Consider the following 19,698-nt stretch of genomic DNA (forward strand, 5'->3'; position numbering starts at 1 on the left):
ACAGTGCTGGTCAGAAGCTGCAATAAAAAAATAAAAAAAATCTGAATAGTGTCTGCAGTGGTAGAAAAGTGCAACATAGCTTCCTGACTTGTTCTGCTTCTTGCTTCTGTTTAAACCAGCTCATAATTAGTATTATCCTCATCCGGGTGTGTTAGATATAATCTTTCTAAACAAAAAGCAGCATAACAACTCAACCAAACAGTTATGGTGATAATTCTACAAAACATCCTTCTAGTAAAATGTGGATTTTACACACCAGAATCAATTAGGTTCTGTGCAACCATATCACAAACACTTGATTACATACTGTAACAGTTGTCTCAAAAACTTTGCTGAAGTTCTCACTCTGAACACACCCTTGGCACACAACCCCTCCTCATGTATTCTATTATCTGAGCACTTTGCTCTGCCTCTTCTGCAATGCCTTTTCCTGTGGTGCAAGAACAATTCCCTGTTTCTCCCAAAGCTTTGGAATTTACAGTACCCAGTAAATTCTTAACATTAAAACTATAATTAAGAAGTAAAACTGCCTACACAATGTGTTCATTGGAACAAACCAAGCTTTATAGGGTATGCAACGGCAGATTTGAGTAAAATGGATTTTAGCACATTTTTTAGAATGCATGCCTCAAAACACACTAACAGCCACACCATCTTGCACAGTCTCACTCATGCACTTAAACGCTCCTTTTGCAAAGATGTATTTGCACAATTAAGCCACTTACCCCTGGAATACAGAATTCAGAGCGCTGTCTTTCTATGGAATTTCAAATATCTGCAAAAAGACAACTCTTAGGTCATTATCTTCTATCTGGTATCTTCCTTCTGTGAACTGTTATGGATGGGTCAGACACGGATGATGCTGATCAGCTTGTGTGCTTGAGCTTTGCTGTGAGACTCTCGTCCGTTGAGCTGACTGTGTGCTCTCCAGAGGAGCAGTGCCAATCACTCCAGCCTGGGACAGAACACACAACTCAGAGAATCCTGGAGAAAAGCCACACAATGTTTCCACGCCTCCTACTTTCCTCTGCAGAGAGAAGAAGGAAAAAGCACACAGAGAGTGAGAGAGTCATAAATGAAAAACAGACCCAGGCCGTATTTGGTATGGATGTTCCTTATTGGGAAGGTGATGTAACAAACCAAAGCAAGTTTTTCTTTCTCCTTACATTGCTCCATCTCAACTTGTATCCATGGCTTATCACAAACACAATATATGAACTTTCTAGCAAGTCTCTAAATAAAAAAGGTGTGGAGCATAAACTGTAACAATAACGACTCGGGGTAAATGTGAATTAGCTCAAGAATATAGGGAATTTTGGAAATATTAATAATTATGACTCATGGTCATAATTCATAAGTCGCATGTACATTTATTTTATCAATTATCGAGATTACCTTGTTCTGTAACTGGTCTGATCACCATTCAATTCGTCCAGCGAATAAATGTAAGATCATTACAGTTAAGAAGGGGTATTTACAAACTCCAAGAAAGTTTTATGTTCTGGCCACGGACATCAAACTTTCTGAGTTTATTAATTAAAACTACTCAATTGTAGTCTATAATAACGAGCTTGTAGCTTTAGATCTTTTAGTTTCATTGACTTATAAGGTGGATTTTCAAACACAGAGACAGTGAAAAGTATTTATGAATTTTAATAAATGTAAAACTAGAGATTATATGAGCTACGAATATAAACGTACGTAACAATGCAAACAATAAACAAACAAACATATAACCAAACAATAACATAAGTGATCAGAATGAGATGAAATGAAAGAAAGAAAGAAAAGAAAGAGAAGGGAAAGTTAGTAATTATTACATACAGAGACCTTTGTTCACGAGACCCCTGGAAACAGCCGTTATCAGATAATGTAAGTTACTTGCAGAATTCTGTGCTCTTTCGTGTGAGGCTGAGGCTGATGCAGGAAGCGAGGGTGGTGTCCTGTTTCTGCTGGGTTTTCCGGTGTCGCGAGAAGTTAAAAAGGCTCACTCAATGTAACGTTTACCGGAAAATAAGATTCATCTCCCGGGATGGGAGAGGTTTAAAGTCTTGGTTGCAAAGGGCGCAGCTACGACTCGAACATGTGCTCGCTCGATAGAGAAGACCAGGGCCTCCTTCAGATGTTCCTTGGAGAAGCGCTGCGCCGGGGAGAAGAAGGTTCGAAGAGAGGATGAGTTGAGAGAGTTGAGAGAGTTGAGAGAGGGTTTGGACTTTTATCAGTGTCCCATGTGCCGTCCCCTCCTTCGTGTAGGACGAATCAGCTGTCGAGATTTTCTTAGGCGGGAAGATCCCTTTGTTCGTTTGGAACGGTCTCCTGGCTCGAGTTACAGTGACGATTGACTTAAGCCTTTCGGTTCCAGAAATATGAAATGTGTAAACAATGTATATTACTGCATTCTGCTATTGGAATTCGATTCTGTTAGATTAAGAGAATTACAAAGACATCAAACGCATCACATGAAGGTTGTAGCAATGCGAAGTTACAGGAGATATGCAGAATTACACACATTTAAAGTCTTGATTACCACATTACAAAATCGTAGACACCCCAATATGACATGGTCATAACAAAAGGCACCTCAGAAATATATCAACATGTTGGTAATGTCCTATGGTAAGTCAAGGGAAAATCTGTGGGTGTGTAAAGTCACGCGGTGCTGCGGGAGGTTTCAGCACTAGGGAATTAACCCTAAGGCGGTCAAAACAGAAGTTCTTGTCTTCTCCTCTGACAAAAGAGGTTGTGTATGAAAATCATGATTCGCTAATTTCAGAACATCTGAGTTACATACAAAGGACATTTGTGCATTTATGTGTGGTGACTTCTCAGTCTGGAATGTCGCATAGAGTTTCGTTATCTCTTTGCACATAGAGAGAAATGGGGGCTTGGAATGCAGAAACTTTGCAAGGCTGGGGGATGTGGTGTCATGTGTCTAGTTTACCCTCAAAAGGGCCATAAAGTGTCGCGAAACGACCATTTGTTGCGACTAGCTGGAGCCAATGTGTGATTTGTATTTGCTTGAAGCTCATCGCGTGGTGCAGTTTGTTGATTTTGAGGAGGGGGTTTGTTTGATAACCCCATGATTCACTTAATGTGAAAAGCAGCTGTCCGGATGTCATTGTTGCTACATAATTCCCCCTTTTTGTTAGATGAAGCCCGGGGATGGACTTCATCGAACAACAAATTAGCACAATGGATGACAGGTGAATCCTGATGGTCGTGTAGCAGGTGGATCATGATGGTAGGATAGCAGATGGTACTTAGAAGCTGAGGATTCAGCTCGCGGAGGTTCGGCGTGGTCTCTGACTTGGCACCCCCTTTCCGGGGATTCCCTCTGAGACCTTCGGACACGGCTTTCGTGAGCTTGGCTGTAGATGTTCACATCTCGTTGAATCCTGTACAGGATGAAAGCCAAGACGAGTGTCGGGGCGTGGTCGGTGACCGTGGAGAGACACAGCACAGTGTCAGCTGCGGTCCAGATTTGGACACAGGTGAGGTATTCAGGCTGGGCGGTTGCCCATGCTTGGAGGGCTGTGTTGACAGGAGCAATGTTCATGAGTTGGGACCCCCCCCCCCCCCCTTTTTCTCAAACCAGAGGTCCAGATTTGGATCTAAGGTGAAGTTGTAGTTCTTGGAGGATGGGAGTTCCAGTGCTGTCTGGTTCAGGTTGTTTTCGTAAGATGGTACCATGACAGGTCACCAAGGTGTGGGATGGCACCTGTTGGTACTTGAATCGACATACTCTGGTTGAGCATGTTGACACGTGTGGCAGTGTCATGCTGGTCGTGAGTTACAGTGGCTGTGGAAGTTCGGTCTGAATTTCGGCCACAGGCCGTCTTACTGTGACTATGTTTGCTGTGTTGAGGTAGTGTGCTCTTTCGACGTTGCTGGGTTTGAGTCGAACGTACACTTTCTGAGTGTAGGTCCTGCCTTGGTAGTCAGGAGTCGGGGCTGCTCTCTCCATGCGATGCCGGATGCCGGACCTGGTGAGGTGATGTCCGATCGTGGCTGCTTTCTCGCGAACCACCACAGCATCCTGTTAGAGGCAAAAGGGAGAGGGAGAGAGAGAGAAAGGGAGGAAAAATTTCAGCGAGGGTCATCCTTGGTTGGCTTAGGACAGTCTTTTTGCTTCGCTGAGGTTGGTATGCCACATGCTTTGATGTCCCATGCGTGGCTTTTTGGCACATGTGGCGTCATTGGTACGCCTGACCCCCCTTATACTTTGTGGCCTTACAAGCTGTGGCGCTGTGATGGCAACAGGTGCACAATGCGTATTGAAGTCCTGTGAACGCAACATGTGCGTGGTGGCAGACAGCTGTCTGAGGCACTGGTTGTTAGTGAGCTCAGATGGCCTGCGAGGGTGGTGGAGGGGTAAGTGGTGGCATAGGAAAAGTCTGTTCATCAGAGGCCCGCATGACTTTCTTTGTACACAGCGGAGGTAGCGTAAGCGGCTCTGAGGCGTGCAGTGTAGTTGGTAAAGTTCGTTTGTGCTGTGTAATCACTGAAATCGTTAGGGTGGGTGGGTGGGTTGTCTGTATGTGGTGCAGACATTGGTCTGGTTACTCAACTGCAGTTCAGTCATGACCTTGAAGCAGTCGGTGTTAGTGTTCGTTTTCTGTGTCTGTGTCAGACGTGGCTGCACTGTCTTCATCTGTTGTGTGAGAAGACTCGGGCTCACCAGTGTTCTGGGGAGAGTGGTTCCAGGTTCGACGGTCTGGGCTTGGAGTTCTGGACGGCGAGTGATGCTGGTTCCAGAATCTTTCCGAGCGCTCTGTCCGATGCTTTGGATGAGCACCGTCACAGTTGTGCTGCCATCTGCTGGCCTGGAACGGTGTTGATTCTCTGTGGTAAGGTCTGTGACTGGGGGGTTGTTGGACAATTTCTGTGTCTAACTCTGAGCAGTGCTCAGAGACGGTGTAGATTGTGTGTGTTTTTACAGTCTTTTCATCCATAGCCCTTTGCTTGGTGTAAGCCTTGTGGGCTAGGTCTCTGAGTTTTCGAGTAGACATGGTTCGTGGGCAGACGAGCACACCGAGATGTTTACTCACGGTGCTATGCAGATTCCGCAGAAACAAAGTTCTAAAGGTTATATCTTCTTCCATATGTGGTGTGTTGATTGCTCCGAAGAACGTTTGTCGGAGTCGGCCATAGTAGGAGTGTGGGTGTTCAAGTCGGGCCTGTTTGACGTCAAATGCCGTGATAAACCCTTGGTCTGATTCTGGGTCAGAGAATTCACGGATCAAAGCTTGTCGCAGTTGCTTGTAATCTGCTTTGACAGTCTCTGGTTGACGATCCAGAAAACTACGCACATCTCTGCTTGAGGTGATTCTTAACAAGTACAATTTGTCCCAAGCTGTCACGTTGGCGACAGTTTGTAGGTGAAAATCAATATCTCGAAGATACGAATTTACACTGTTGTCCCCGGCAAACATAGGAATATGTCTGGCCAGCTTGTCAAGGCTTGTGGGAGGAGAGCTGTTGCTGGGGGCCCAATCCGTCTGGAGAGGATTCTGACCCTTTACAGCTCCGCCCCCTTTAGCTTTTGGTGTTTGGCTGACAGGCGTGGACTCGCTGGAAGGGGGAAATGGTGTGAGATGTTCTTCCCCTTCCCGGTCACTGTTAAGTCTGTAAGAATGTCTCAGTTCTCTGCGAACAATGTCAAGTTCGTCTCTGAGATCGTGTCTCTGCTGACTGAGCTGATGGATTTCAGTCTCTGCTCTCTCAAGGAGAGCTTCAGCCCGTTGGAGCCTTTCGTTGAGTTCCTTCCAGGTGTTTTCCTCCGACTGCTGTCTTTGGTCTGTGTGCCGACGAAGATCGTCCAGGGCATTTTGAAGTCTTTCAACTTCCTGTTGTAGCGTTGTGTCCGTCTCGTCCTCCTCCTCGGTCAGGAAGAGTAGCTGGTCTAGACGACTCTGTGTGTGAGCTCTGTCCTTCCGGGCTTCTGTGGCCTGGAGCTGTAGTGCGGCTGCCTTCTGCTCCAGGTCGAGGTTGGTCCTTTCGCTGGCCCAGGCCTTGGTGACGAGGTTGAGTGCCAGTTTTCCGAAGATTTTGGCTAGCTGCTCGTGGTCGTACTTCTGGGTTGGATCGTAGGTCTCAACTGGTCCAGGCATTGTGGGTCAGCGGCGTCCTGGGGTAGAACGGTTGTTGTCATTTCTCGCAGCCATGTCTCGAGGTCGTCCCAACGGACTGAGGGACTGGGTGAGCTTGACATCTCGGCTTACTGTGAGCGAGAGAAGCACAGCACACACACAAAAAGAGACAAAATGCAAGTTTGTTTTTGGGTTAATGAGCTATACTCATACGGCTATGCCGTCTATGAGAATTTCGGGGCTAACTGATGCCGACAGTTAGCGGAGCCAATTTCGTGGGTATGGGTAAAACCCACAATAGAGATTTGGACAGGCGGTAGCCTGGGGTCGTCTAGCGACGCCTGCTTTGATCGTCACTCTATTATTCAGCTTTCCTGGGGTCTCTCTTAGGTTCTGTGTCTAAGTGAAATGAGAGAAACAAATCACAACAGAATGGAGAAAAAGACAAAGTTGAAGGTAGGGAAGATCAGAGGGAAACACAACACAAGGAAGTGAATTGGTCTGCAATGAAATGTCACAAACAATAACACGGGGAGTGTTATAAAAAAAAAAAGAAAGAAAATAAAGAGGCCTAAGCCTATTAACACTGCTAGAGTTCCTGATAGGGCCAGGAGATGCGTGGATTATCGGGACAGGACCTCGAAAGAAGGTGTGTCTTAGAGAGAGAAAGGTGGGCCAAACACTTAAAATATATCCGGAGGAATATCTAGTATTCTGTGGTTCATAATAAGTGGATGGGTTTTATCAAATTTCAGTTTACCTGGGGTGAATAGAGGTCATCCAGGTGGAAACCAGCTGGCGCGGTCAGACTCTCCGACTGTCCCAACACCAGACGGAGCGCAGTGTCAGTAACGCCGGACAGATGATCCCCGCCCACCGGAAACCACCAGAGATGACTTTCGGATCACCACAGTGCACTGACTGAGTCCTGCCAATAGATACACAATAAGGGATTAAGATGTTAGACTTAAAGTGAATTAAGGCTTTCTGGTTTCATCAAATTGAGTAAATATGTATGCAGGAGTCAGAGGCAAAGGCTTTACTAAATAATGATACAATGAAAAGGAATTATGATAACTGATGGTTAATTATCGGAATAACCTACCCCCCCTTTGAAGAGGCTGGGGAAAGAGAAAAAAAAAAAATTATCAATGAAATAAAATTCAAATAAACAACACAGGCTTGAGACGCAGGCAGAGGGATAGGCCCCGCAGTGGGTTTGTGCCACAAAGGAAAGGGGCGTATTCCTTCTCCGTGGTCCACCTGGTTGTTAGTGAACACAATTTAAATTAAAATTCAAACTGGTTTAAATTAAAACTCAAATAAGCATGCAAGGAGAGGTCCAAATAATAATAAAGAAGAAAGGAAAATTAGAATGATAACAGGGGAGTATCAATACTAATTATACAATAATTAAACTGAAAAATCAGAATGACTTCCTATAATCCTTACAATAACACTGAAGTTCCCTTTCAAGGGAACTCCCGTTGCGTCGAAAAGCTGACGCTATGGGAACGCTTTGCGTGATGACGTCTTGAAGCACATGTAAAATCAGTCCAATGGTGTGGCGGAACGTCAGAGGCGGGTGACGTCACGTACCAGGAAGCTATAAAAGCCGGCCCGAAACAGAAAACGAAAGCTTTCTGAGTCTTCAGTTGCGCTCTGTGTTGAATCTGTCCTTGTTATTTGGTGTTGTCTGTCTATATTATATATATATATTCAGTATGGCGAGCAAGCAGCAGTTTAGAGTGTGTGTCCATCCCTGCCCGCGTTATTTAACGGGAGGTGATACTCACACTCTTTGTGTTGTTTGTTTGGGTGAGGAGCATGCCCAGTCAGCACTCGAGGGTGGTGACTGTGTGCATTGCGACGCGCTTCCATTGCGCACGCTCCGATCCCGCTTGGCTCGGTTCAATCCCGATCGCGTTCCCGAGGGCTCGGGTCCCGCCGCGGCTGAGGCTCGGCGGCGATCTCAGACCTGGGGTTCGCAAATGGATCTGTCAGTGGATGTTGAGACGGGCTCTGCCTTATCTCAGCATCAATCTGACAGATCCAGTGCCTCTCATCAGGGTGTGGAAGCACGCATTGCGGTTTCTTCCCCCCCGATAGAGGCACCAATACTGCAACTGTCCAGCTCTGAGGAGTTGGATGTTGTGAGTATTGAAGCTGAGTCTGAGGATTCGCCACCTCAGTCTCATGCGTTTGAGGAACTGCTCGATGTTATTACTAGAGCAGTTAACAGACTATCTATTGAGTGGCCAGAGGATAGGCAGGACGTTCGTTCGAAAAGTAAGCTCGACGAACGCTTCCTGCCATCTCGTACACAGCCTCAGCGAAGAAGCCTTCCGTTTTTCCCCGATCTCCACACCGAGGTGTCGAAATCGTGGGGAAAACCGGTTTCATACAGAGTGTATGCACCACAAACATCCCACTATTCTTCCATTTATAAATATAAAGAATATGGTTATGGGGAGATGCCGAAGGTGGAGGAGACGCTTGCGAGCTATCTCTCTCCAGCAACGGCATCTTCCCTGAAAGCTCCTTCACTTCCCTCTAAGCCAGTAAAATTCACATCATCTCTGGTTCATAAATCGTATGCAGCCGCTGGTCAAGCTGCAGCGTGTCTGCATACGATGTCTATTATGCAAGCCTATCAGGCAGAATTATTGGGGGATTTAGAGGAGGGCGGGGGAATTGGTCCTGACACAGTGGCTGAACTACGCAGAGCCACAGATCTGTCTCTCAGGGCCACCAAGGAGACCGCTAAATCAATCGGGCGGTCTATGGCAGCCCTGGTGGCCACTGAGAGGCATCTGTGGCTCAATTTGAGCAATATAAAAGAGAAAGAAAAGCACGTTCTCTTAGATGCTCCGGTTTCCACTGTTGGTTTATTTGGTGATGCAGTAAACAGTGCGGTAGCTAAATCTCAGGAAGCTGCTAAACAGGCAGCTGCATTACAAAAACTTCTCCCCCGCCGTTCTTTCATTGAGGCTGCTGAGCGGGAGCAGCCTCACTCCTCTAAAAAGAGCGCTGAACATCGTGCCACTCAAAAACAGAGTGTGTCCTCTCGTGCTCCCCCACAAAAATCTCGGGGACACGGAGGGCGCTCTCAAACCCAGCAGTCTTCGAGGGGTAAAACGGATCTGCGGACCGTTATTACCGCCAAGAAGGCTGCTGGGGAAAAAGTCCTGATGTCTGAGGGCTCAGGACAAATGAGGGTAGTCCCCCCGAAGCAGAGCGGTTAACACCTCTTTTCACGGTGCCCGTCTCTCTTCGGTGCCCTCAGGGGACCGTTCTGCCAACCCTGCCACCTCTGGTGTTACAGGGCGCAGCGGTCTCCGGCGAGCACATATCTCAAGGTCCACCCGGAAACGTAGTGGCCTCGGGATGCCCGCCCCCTCTGAGGAGGGTGCTAGAGCAGTCTGTTTGGTCGTTCCCTGCCGGTGCGCCGTTACAGGGCGACGAACCGACTACTCAACAGCAGGAGAAAAATACGGTGCCGTCTCTCTTCGGTGCCCTCAGGGGACCGTTCTGCCAACCCTGCCGCCTCCGGTGTTACAGGGCGCAGCGGTCTCCGGCGAGCACATATCTCAAGGTCCACCCGGAAACGTAGTGGCCTCGGGATGCCCGCCCCCTCTGAGGAGGGTGCTGGAGCAGTCTGTTTGGTCGTTCCCTGCCGGTGCGCCGTTACAGGGCGACGAACCGACTACTCAACAGCAACAAAATCCAGAAACCAGTCTCGAGAGACTGGTACCTCTAGTAGAATCTTTGACAGCGTGGAAGCTACTGTCAAATGTTTCTCGTTGGGTCCTGCAGACCGTGGAAAAAGGGTATTAGATACAATTCTATTAACGCCCACCGCGGTTTATGGGGGTCCTGCCCACAGTGGTGGGCCCCGAGCAGGTTCTGGTTATGGAACAGGAAGTAAACACTCTGTTAGAGAAAGGGGCCATAGAATATGTACCCCCCTCCAACAGGGAAACCGGGTTTTACAACCGGTACTTCATAGTTCCAAAAAAGGACGGGGGATTGCGTCCCATTTTAGATCTTCGAGTTCTGTACGAGTACATGCAACTCAAGTTCAAAATGTTAACCTTGAGACAAATCGTGCCACAGATCAGGTCCGAGGACTGGTTTGTCACGATAGACCTCAAGGACGCATATTTCCATCCGTCCGTGTCATTGGAAGTTCCTGAGGTTTGCTTTCGGGGGCAAAGCATACCAATATCGAGTTCTTCCATTCGGCCTAGCTTTATCACCCCGCACTTTCACCAAATGCGTGGATGCAGCTCTGGCGCCTCTGCGCCTCCGGGGTATTCGCATCACGAACTACATCGACGATTGGTTGATTTTAGCTCAGTCGCATTAGATGGCGGTTCAACATCGAGATGTTGTTCTCGCCCATATGAAAGAGTTGGGGTTACGGCTGAACGCCAAGAAGAGTGTGCTTTCTCCATTTTAGAGGACCACTTTTTTAGGCGTGGTTTGGGATTCAGTGTCGATGCAGGCGCGCCTGTCATCGCCACGCTTCGATTCCATCCTGGCAGCTGTGAGAAGTGTAAAGCTAGGCCAGCTACTCACTGTCAAACAGTTCCAGAGACTGTTGGGTCTCATGGCAGCAGCTTCCAACGGGATACCTTTTGGACTGCTGCACATGAGGCCCCTGCAGTGGTGGCTCAGGACCAGAGGGTTTTTCCCCGAGGGGCAACCCATTTCGCACAATCAAGGTCACGCGGTGATGCCTACGTGCCTTGGTTATGTGGAAGAAACCTTGGTTCCTGTCCCAGGGCCCAGTGCTGGGAGCTCCTTGTCGTCGCAAACTGCTAACGACGGATGCTTCCCTCACGGGTTGGGGAGCGATCCTGAGGGTCGCTCATCTCAAGGTCTGTGGGAAGACCATCATCGTTCCTGGCATTCTATAGCCTAGAGATGTTAGCTGTCTTCCGGGCTCTGAGGAGCTTTATCACAGGTCTCAGGGGACACCATGTGTAGTACATACGGACAACACGTCGGTAGTCGCCTATATCAAGGGGGTTTGCGCTGGCATGCCATATCCTCTTGTGGTCCCAGGGGAAGTTGCTGTCACTCAAGGCAGCCTACATCCCCGGGGTCCAGAATATAGGAGCAGACACTCTGTTGAGACAGGGGCCGAGGCCCGGGGAATGGTGGCTCCACCCCCGAGGTGGTGGAGCTGATATGGAAATTATAAGTGGATCTGTTTGCGTCTCGAGAGACGTCTCACTGTCCACTTTGGTTCTCCTTCACGCATCCAGCTCCTCTGGGACTGGATGCTATGGTACAGACGTGGCCGAGGCTACGTCTGTACGCCTTTCCCCCAGTTGCTCTGCTCCCGGGAGTTCTGGAAAGAGTTCGCAGGGACCGGGTTTGCCTGCTTTTTATAGCCCCGCGCTGGCCGGGCAGAGTATGGTTTCCCGATCTTGTGTCCCTCCTCGACGGGCATCCTCTGGAGTTACCCGTCAGGAGGGACCTTCTGTCCCAGGCAGAGGGCTCGATATTTCACCCTCGGCCAGAACTGTGGAACCTGTGGGCTTGGCCTCTGAGGGGGCCCAGCTCATAGAGTCAGGTCTCTCAACCGAGGTTGTTGAGACCATTCTACAGTCCAGAGTTCCCTCCACGAGGAAACTTTATGCCCTGAAGTGGAGAGTATTCACTTCTTGGTGTAGTGACCGTCGGTTGGACCCAGTCCACTGCCCAATTGGTACAGTGCTGGAGTTCCTGCAGGAACGGTTCACTGCAGGTCTGACCCCGTCCACTTTTAAGGTCTATGTGGCGGCCATAGGTGCTTACCACAGTCCTTTGGGTGGAATGTCTGTGGGGAAAGACCCCTTGGTATCTCGTTTTCCTTCGTGGCACTTGGAGGTCCTCCTCCCTTTCGAAATCGGACCAGGAGGCGAATAATTTGCTTTGCCCTGTTCGGGCGTTAGACGCGTATGTCCACAGAGCTGCCCTGTGGCGTAAAAGTGACTTTTGCTCCCCTAACAAGGGAGGTCCAGTGTCTAAGCAAAGGATGAGCAAGTGGGTGGTTGAGACTATCTCACTGGCTTATGAGGCGGCTGGACAGCCTTCTCCTTTGGCTGTCCGGTCGCTCTCTACTAGGAGTATGGCGGCCTCTAAGGCCCTTATATCAGGAGTATCGTTACAGGACGTCTGTGATGCGGCAGGCTGGTCCTCACCGCACACCTTCGTCAGGTTCTACTCTCTGGATTTAGACTCTACTCTAGGGTCTCATGTTTTGTCTTCTTAGTGCTGCTCACATGATTACACACAGGACAGACATTTGTAGCTATGGAGGCGTTGGTATAGACGTTCCCATAGCGTCAGCTTTTCGACGCAACGGGAGTTCCCTTGAAAGGGAACGCCTCGGTTACGACTGTAACCTCGGTTCCCTGAAGAGGGAACGAGCGTTGCGTCGCCTTGCCATATCTCCTTCATGCCTGTCAGCGCGACTTCAGACTTTACGAAGCTTTCGTTTTCTGTTTCGGGCCGGCTTTTATAGCTTCCTGGTACGTGACGTCACCCGCCTCTGACGTTCCGCCACACCATTGGACTGATTTTACATGTGCTTCAAGACGTCATCACGCAAAGCGTTCCCATAGCGTCAGCTTTTCGACGCAACGCTCGTTCCCTCTTCAGGGAACCGAGGTTACAGTCGTAACCGAGGCGTTATTAGTATTGATTATAAAATAATCAAACGAGAAGGGTAGCAATGTTGAGACACTTCAATGCAGACTGGGGGTGAAACAGATATTGATAAGTTGAACCAAGATGGCCACACGGTGGCGGGCTTCCTCCTAGGTGGACTATCAATTAACTGAGTGAATCAAATCTAAGCTTTAATTCGAAACGGTTTTTTTTTCGAACTTCACTTAAAGTGTGACAGTCAAAACAGAAAAGAAGAATTGTCTAACTCCAAATAATATCAGAATAAGCTAAGCTTTGAATGCAGGTGAATATTTGAGTCAAACCATTCATTCTATCCTCGGGGGAGAGAAAAAGGAAAATTATTAGCCGAAAAATGAAAGCAGGTATTATCTGAGAGCGTCCACCAGAGGGCGTTATTGCGCTCATGCAGGATGACGTCGGTGGGGCGCGTAATTTGAGAACTGCCACCCACCTAAAGGCTGCCCTCTAGTGTTGGTCAGTGGGGTATTCAGACTGCCAATTTTTATCTTTTATCTGAAATATGGGCTCATTTTGCGCTCGGTTGCATGCGAAAAATTACGCGGGTTTCACAACATGTGACTAACAGGGATTACACGTCTGTTTAATTACACATTATACATGGAACGGTTTAAATAAAAACAGGTATCAATACTTCTGTTTTAATTAATAGAGCTGTGCGCAAGACAGGAATTAAACATCTGTGAACAGGAGTTATTTCTTCTGTTTTAATTTATAGAGCTGTGAGCAGGACAGGAATTAAACATCTGTGAACAGGAATTATTTCTTCTGTTTTAATTTATAGAGCTGTGAGCAGGACAGGAATTAAACATCTGTGAACAGGAATTATTTCTTCTGTTTTAATACAGCTGTGAACAGGAATTATTGCATCTGTTCCACCTCCCATAAACATTAATCAAAATTTGTGATATGCATTAGGTTTACAAAATTGGATCGCGAGGCCAATTTTTGACCAGGAGTTTTATCGTTAACGTATTGTATATAGTAAGGCCTATTACGACTGAAAAACTGAGGCACTGCCCAGATCAGATTTACGTCTTCGCACTAAAAAGAAGAGATTTCTTATTTAGTCGGTTTAAATCATATTCCATGTACCCACTGCAAAGAGTTTGCTTCGTCTTTACAGGGACAAATGTAAAATGATGAACTGCAGTTTTAGCACTTAACAGTGATAAAAATGCTTAGACATTTTTGAAACTGTTAATTTGAAGAGCTGAGCTGGCTTTGTGCCTAACGTCAGCTGAGTGAGTTCGCTTTAGCGACTTATCTCACAATTCAAAACGCGTGTACAATTATTAAATAGCCATAATACACATTCAACTGAAACTGAATTTGTCCGCCAAATAAAGTTTGAAACTGCCCGAATTCTCCACCAATAACATGTAACAATAACGACTCGGGGTAAATGTGAATTAGCTCAAGAATATAGGGAATTTTGGAAATATTAATAATTATGACTCATGGTCATAATTCATAAGTCGCATGTACATTTATTTGATCAATTATCGAGATTACCTTGTTCTGTAACTGGTCTGATCACCATTCAATTCGTCCAGCGAATAAATGTAAGATCATTACAGTTAAGAAGGGGTATTTACAAACTCCAAGAAAGTTTTATGTTCTGGCCACGGACATCAAACTTTCTGAGTTTATTAATTAAAACTACTCAATTGTAGTCTATAATAACGAGCTTGTAGCTTTAGATCTTTTAGTTTCATTGACTTATAAGGTGGATTTTCAAACACAGAGACAGTGAAAAGTATTTATGAGCTACGAGATTATATTTATGAGATACGAGATTACTAGAGATTATATGAGCTACGAATATAAACGTACGTAACAATGCAAACAATAATCAAACAAACATATAACCAAACAATAACATAAGTGATCAGAATGAGATGAAATGAAAGAAAGAAAGAAAGAAAGAAAAGAAAAGAAAGAGAAGGGAAAGTTAGTAATTATTACATACAGAGACCTTTGTTCACGAGACCCCTGGAAACAGCCGTTATCAGATAATGTAAGTTACTTGCAGAATTATGTGCTCTTTCATGTGAGGCTGAGGCTGATGCAGGAAGCGAGGGTGGTGTCCTGTTTCTGCTGGGTTTTCCGGTGTCGCGAGAAGTTAAAAAGGCTCACTCAATGTAACGTTTACCGGAAAATAAGATTCATCTCCCGGGATGGGAGAGGTTTAAAGTCTTGGTTGCAAAGGGCACAGCTACGACTCGAACATGTGCTCGCTCGATAGAGAAGACCAGGGCCTCCTTCAGATGTTCCTTGGAGAAGCGCTGCGCCGGGGAGAAGAAGGTCCGAAGAGAGGATGAGTTGAGAGAGTTGAGAGAGGGTTTGGACTTTTATCAGTGTCCCATGTGCCGTCCCCTCCTTCGTGTAGGACGAATCAGCTGTCGAGATTTTCTTAGGCGGGAAGATCCCTTTGTTCGTTTGGAACGGTCTCCTGGCTCGAGTTACAGTGACGATTGACTTAAGCCTTTCGGTTCCAGAAATATGAAATGTGTAAACAATGTATATTACTGCATTCTGCTATTGGAATTCGATTCTGTTAGATTAAGAGAATTACAAAGACATCAAACGCATCACATGAAGGTTGTAGCAATGCGAAGTTACAGGAGATATGCAGAATTACACACATTTAAAGTCTTGATTACCACATTACAAAATCGTAGACACCCCAATATGACATGGTCATAACAAAAGGCACCTCAGAAATATATCAACATGTTGGTAATGTCCTATGGTAAGTCAAGGGAAAATCTGTGGGTGTGTAAAGTCACGCGGTGCTGCGGGAGGTTTCAGCACTAGGGAATTAACCCTAAGGCGGTCAAAACAGAAGTTCTTGTCTTCTCCTCTGACAAAAGAGGTTGTGTATGAAAATCAAGATTCGCTAATTTCAGAACATCTGAGTTACATACAAAGGACATTTGTGCATTTATGTGTGGTGACTTCTCAGTCTGGAATGTCGCATAGAGTTTCGTTATCTCTTTGCACATAGAGAGAAATGGGGGCTTGGAATGCAGAAACTTTGCAAGGCTGGGGGATGTGGTGTCATGTGTCTAGTTTACCCTCAAAAGGGCCATAAAGTGTCGCGAAATGACCATTTGTTGGGACTAGCTGGAGCCAATGTGTGATTTATATTTGCTTGAAGCTCATCGCGTGGTGCGGTTTGTTGATTTTGAGGAGGGGGTTTGTTTGATAACCCCATGATTCACTTAATGTGAAAAGCAGCTGTCCGGATATCATTGTTGCTACAAACGTAGAAGAAGAAGAAAAAATCACTTTCTGTATTGGACTTGTTTGGGTAACTGTGACAAACAGAGCTCTGGGTGGGAGCAATTGTTTCTGATTCTGAAGAAATTAACCCAGCATAAAAAGATAATATCAGTTATTATCAGTTAATAATAATATATTATTATATATAATGTCACATCAGCTTCAATAGTAACATGACCAGAAAACACATCCAGATAATGAATAACATGTTTACATGTTATGTGATATATGGGATGTGTCAAAATGATGTAACAAAAGTTCAATAACAATAGCGTATGTCACACAATGAAGTTATTTTCTAGTTGATGTCAGTACGAGCTGAGTATTTATATTATTTTCTTTATTTCTAGATACCTGTATCTTAGTGAAGCAAAATAATGTTAGTATTAGCATTAAAAATAATTCATGAATTGGCATCAGTTACTGTAGCCTACGATGAATAGATAGACAGACATAAGTGTCATTTTATTATAAAAACAAACTCAGTAATAGATTTTTTATTTTATTTTGGCAGATCGGCTCATCCCACTGTAATCACATTAGGCTTGTTCGACTGGAATCGGCGCTGCACAGACCAATCGGATTATGACATCAAAGCACCGTGAGAGCAATTCAAAAGCATAAGGAGCTGCTCTCTGCTCTCTATTCGCTCTCGTGGTACTTTGATGTCATTCACTGATCACTGTCATTCGGTCTGTGCAGCGCCGATTCCAGTCGAACAAGCTTATCATCAGTGAAGCTCCTCCTACTGCAATTCATCATCATCGAAACTCCTCCCACTTCAATTACATCATCAGTGAAGCTCCTCCCATAGCAAATATCCAATAAATGCTGTAAATTCCCATCAGCTACAAGTGAAGATGAGCATCAGAGCATCAGGAAGAGCTGAAATCTGCAAAGACTGAGTTTATTAAAGAGGACAGTGAGAACATGAGTGATCCAGAACCCTGCAGAATGAAACACACTGAAGATCCTGAAGAACAAAGAGGTTGGTGTTTATTCTTCGTTCATTCATGATGCCGAAGAAAATTCATGTGAGAAACATTCAAGCACTTCATCACTTTTAGATAAACAGTTCAACTATGAAATGGTACAGAATGTTCTGGGGTTTTTTTCTTCAACAAATGGTCAGTAAAGGGAGGTTTGAGACATTTTTATATTTATTGTCAACATCAGATCAAGCTAAATACTATTTTAACTGTTTTATTTTACATTTATTTTATATGTGGTTCCCAATTTGCAACAAAGTTTCCAGAATTTGTCATTTTCAACATAGTTAAAACAATTATTATTTTTTAGGAATAATCAGTAAACACCAAGATACTGATAAAGTTGTATTTGTCAAATATCATACAAGTTATTCATAGTTCTAGAGATTCTTCTTACAGTGACTTTGGTAACAGCACTCTAAAAAACGCTTCGTTGGCTGAACAACCATTACTTATAAAAGTACAATGCGTAATGACGCACAATGGCTGATCATGCGCTTCACGCTTGCGCGTGAGTGAAGTTACGTTTCTTGGTTTTCCTCTGTGTTTGCCATGATTTCGCAATCTATGAATATTAACTTGTGGGCGTTTCACAGACTATTTATGGGCAACTATGGGCGTGACATGAAGCCGCAAAAGCTGCGCTACATTTAGAATTGATTGTGATTTATTAAGGGAAAACTGCGTAGGATGTGCGTGCGCACGGTTTTATAAATCCGAATATTTCTGTGCGTACGCACGTCCTATGTTTCATCCGTACGCCACTTCTGACGCAAATCCTACGTAAAGTTTTATAAATGAGGCCCCTGGTGCTTCGGTTCTGTAGTGGTTTCTACCTCACGTACAACACGTACGGAAAACTCAACGTGATCAGTCCAGTTGAGCACTTAATCCATAACACTGCTTCTCAATCAAAACGTATGATGTACAAAACTCGGCAAAAAAACAAACAAATCTTTTCAATTGTCTCTAATCAAGCAAATTTGTACTTTATATGCACTCCGATAATCATCCTTATTGAATGAACTTCTCAAACATGGCACAACACTACAGACCCTTTCCAAAAAATTTGAATATCATGGAAAAGTTTATTTATTTCCATAATTCCATTCAAAACGTTAAACTTCCATAGATTATACAGGGTGGGCCATTTATATGGATACACCATAATAACATGGGAATGGTTGGTGATATTAAAGTCCTGTTTGTGGCACATTAGTATATGTGAGGGGGCAAACTCCTCAAGATGGGTGGTGACCATGACATATACTAATGTGCCACAAACAGGACTTTAATATCACCAACCATTCCCATGTTATTACGGTGTATCCATATAAATGGCCCACCCTGTAGATTCAGGGCCCACAACTTAAACGATTTCAAGTATTTAGTTGTTTATTTGTACATAATTTGGGCTTCCAGCTCATAAAACCCACAAAAACAGGATTTTTAAAAAATAGAATATTACATGAAATCACACAGTAATTACACAGTGATACCATGGTCATTGAACCAGGTTTTGGTTCTTTTGGCAGTGTGGGCAGGTGCAAATCCTGCTGGAAAATGAAGTCAGCATGAAGTGCTCTGAAAATGTCCTGGTAGACGGCTGCATTGAATGACCATGGTATCACTGTGTAATTACTGTGTGATTTCATGTAATATTAAATTCTTTTGAAATCCTATTTTCGTGGGTTTTATGAGCTGGGAGGCCAAATTATGTACAAATAAACAACTAAATACTTGAAATTGTTTAAATTGTGGGCCCTGAATCTAAAATCTTTGGAAGTTTAATGTTTTGAATGGAATTATGGAAATAAATAAACTTTTCCATGATATTCAAATTTTTTTGGAAAGGGTTTCTATATAAATGGGCTCGTTCTGGGCTTATCTGCTTGCTGCATCGATGAGGTGTATCCTACTGTCTAACCATGCATTAAAACGCGTTCAGCGCTTCCACATTTAAAAATCACTAATCTGCCTATAACCTGCGTGAGACACACATGCACAACATAAAAAAACAGGATACATTCTGAATAGCCAAAAACAAAACAAAAAAAACATTCCCAAAACGCGCATGAATTAGAAATGATTAAATGTTTTTAAGTAAAAGTGAAATAACAAATAAATGTAAATGTGTAAAAAGTCAAACCTGAGAAAATGTGTGTTCCAAAGAGATGTGTCTTGTTTTCTTGAATTCTTCTGCTGTATTATTTTGCCGTTACGTTGTGGGCTTAAATAAGTGTACTCATGTTATGCAAGATGCATGTCAGCCAATCAGGATCTGCATGTTACTGAGACACATAATCTATGTATACAAACCAAATGACTACTGAATGTTTGTTATTTTTATATCCTATAGCTATACATTATTGTCATTTTGACACTGATTTAATGCTGTGGGAAGGATGTGCTTCTCCAGTTGAATCAGCTCACTCATAATATTCCCCCGCCCGCAGGTTGAAGCCTTTCAGGAATGACGGAGAAGACTCACTTGTGCTGCTTTTTTGAGGTTCAGTTTGTAGTTATACAAACCATCCTTCCTCTGTCATTTACGCTGTTGTCTTCTTCTAACACTCTTGCTCACTGTAGTCTTCGTCGGTCTGGTAGTTTCAACTTGTTCTCTTCATCCC

The 19,698-nt window shown here is 44.8% G+C and overlaps 1 protein-coding gene across 1 annotated transcript in view; it reads right to left on the reverse strand.

Moving 5' to 3' along the window:
• Positions 1-19,254, reverse strand: part of LOC309501044 (collagen alpha-3(VI) chain-like) — a 37,692-nt gene extending 18,438 nt beyond the window's left edge. The window contains exons 1-2 of the mRNA XM_082172984.1: positions 19,218-19,254; positions 726-1,027 (exon numbers count right to left, since the gene is read on the reverse strand). The gene's annotated coding sequence lies outside the window, so the exon portion shown is untranslated. The remainder of the gene's footprint in view (positions 1-725; positions 1,028-19,217) is intronic.
• Between the last annotated feature and the right edge of the window lie 444 nt (positions 19,255-19,698).

The sequence above is a fragment of the Leuciscus leuciscus genome, assembly GCF_965113295.1.
Source record: "Leuciscus leuciscus genome assembly, chromosome: 1".
Taxonomy (NCBI): Eukaryota; Metazoa; Chordata; class Actinopteri; order Cypriniformes; family Leuciscidae; genus Leuciscus; species Leuciscus leuciscus.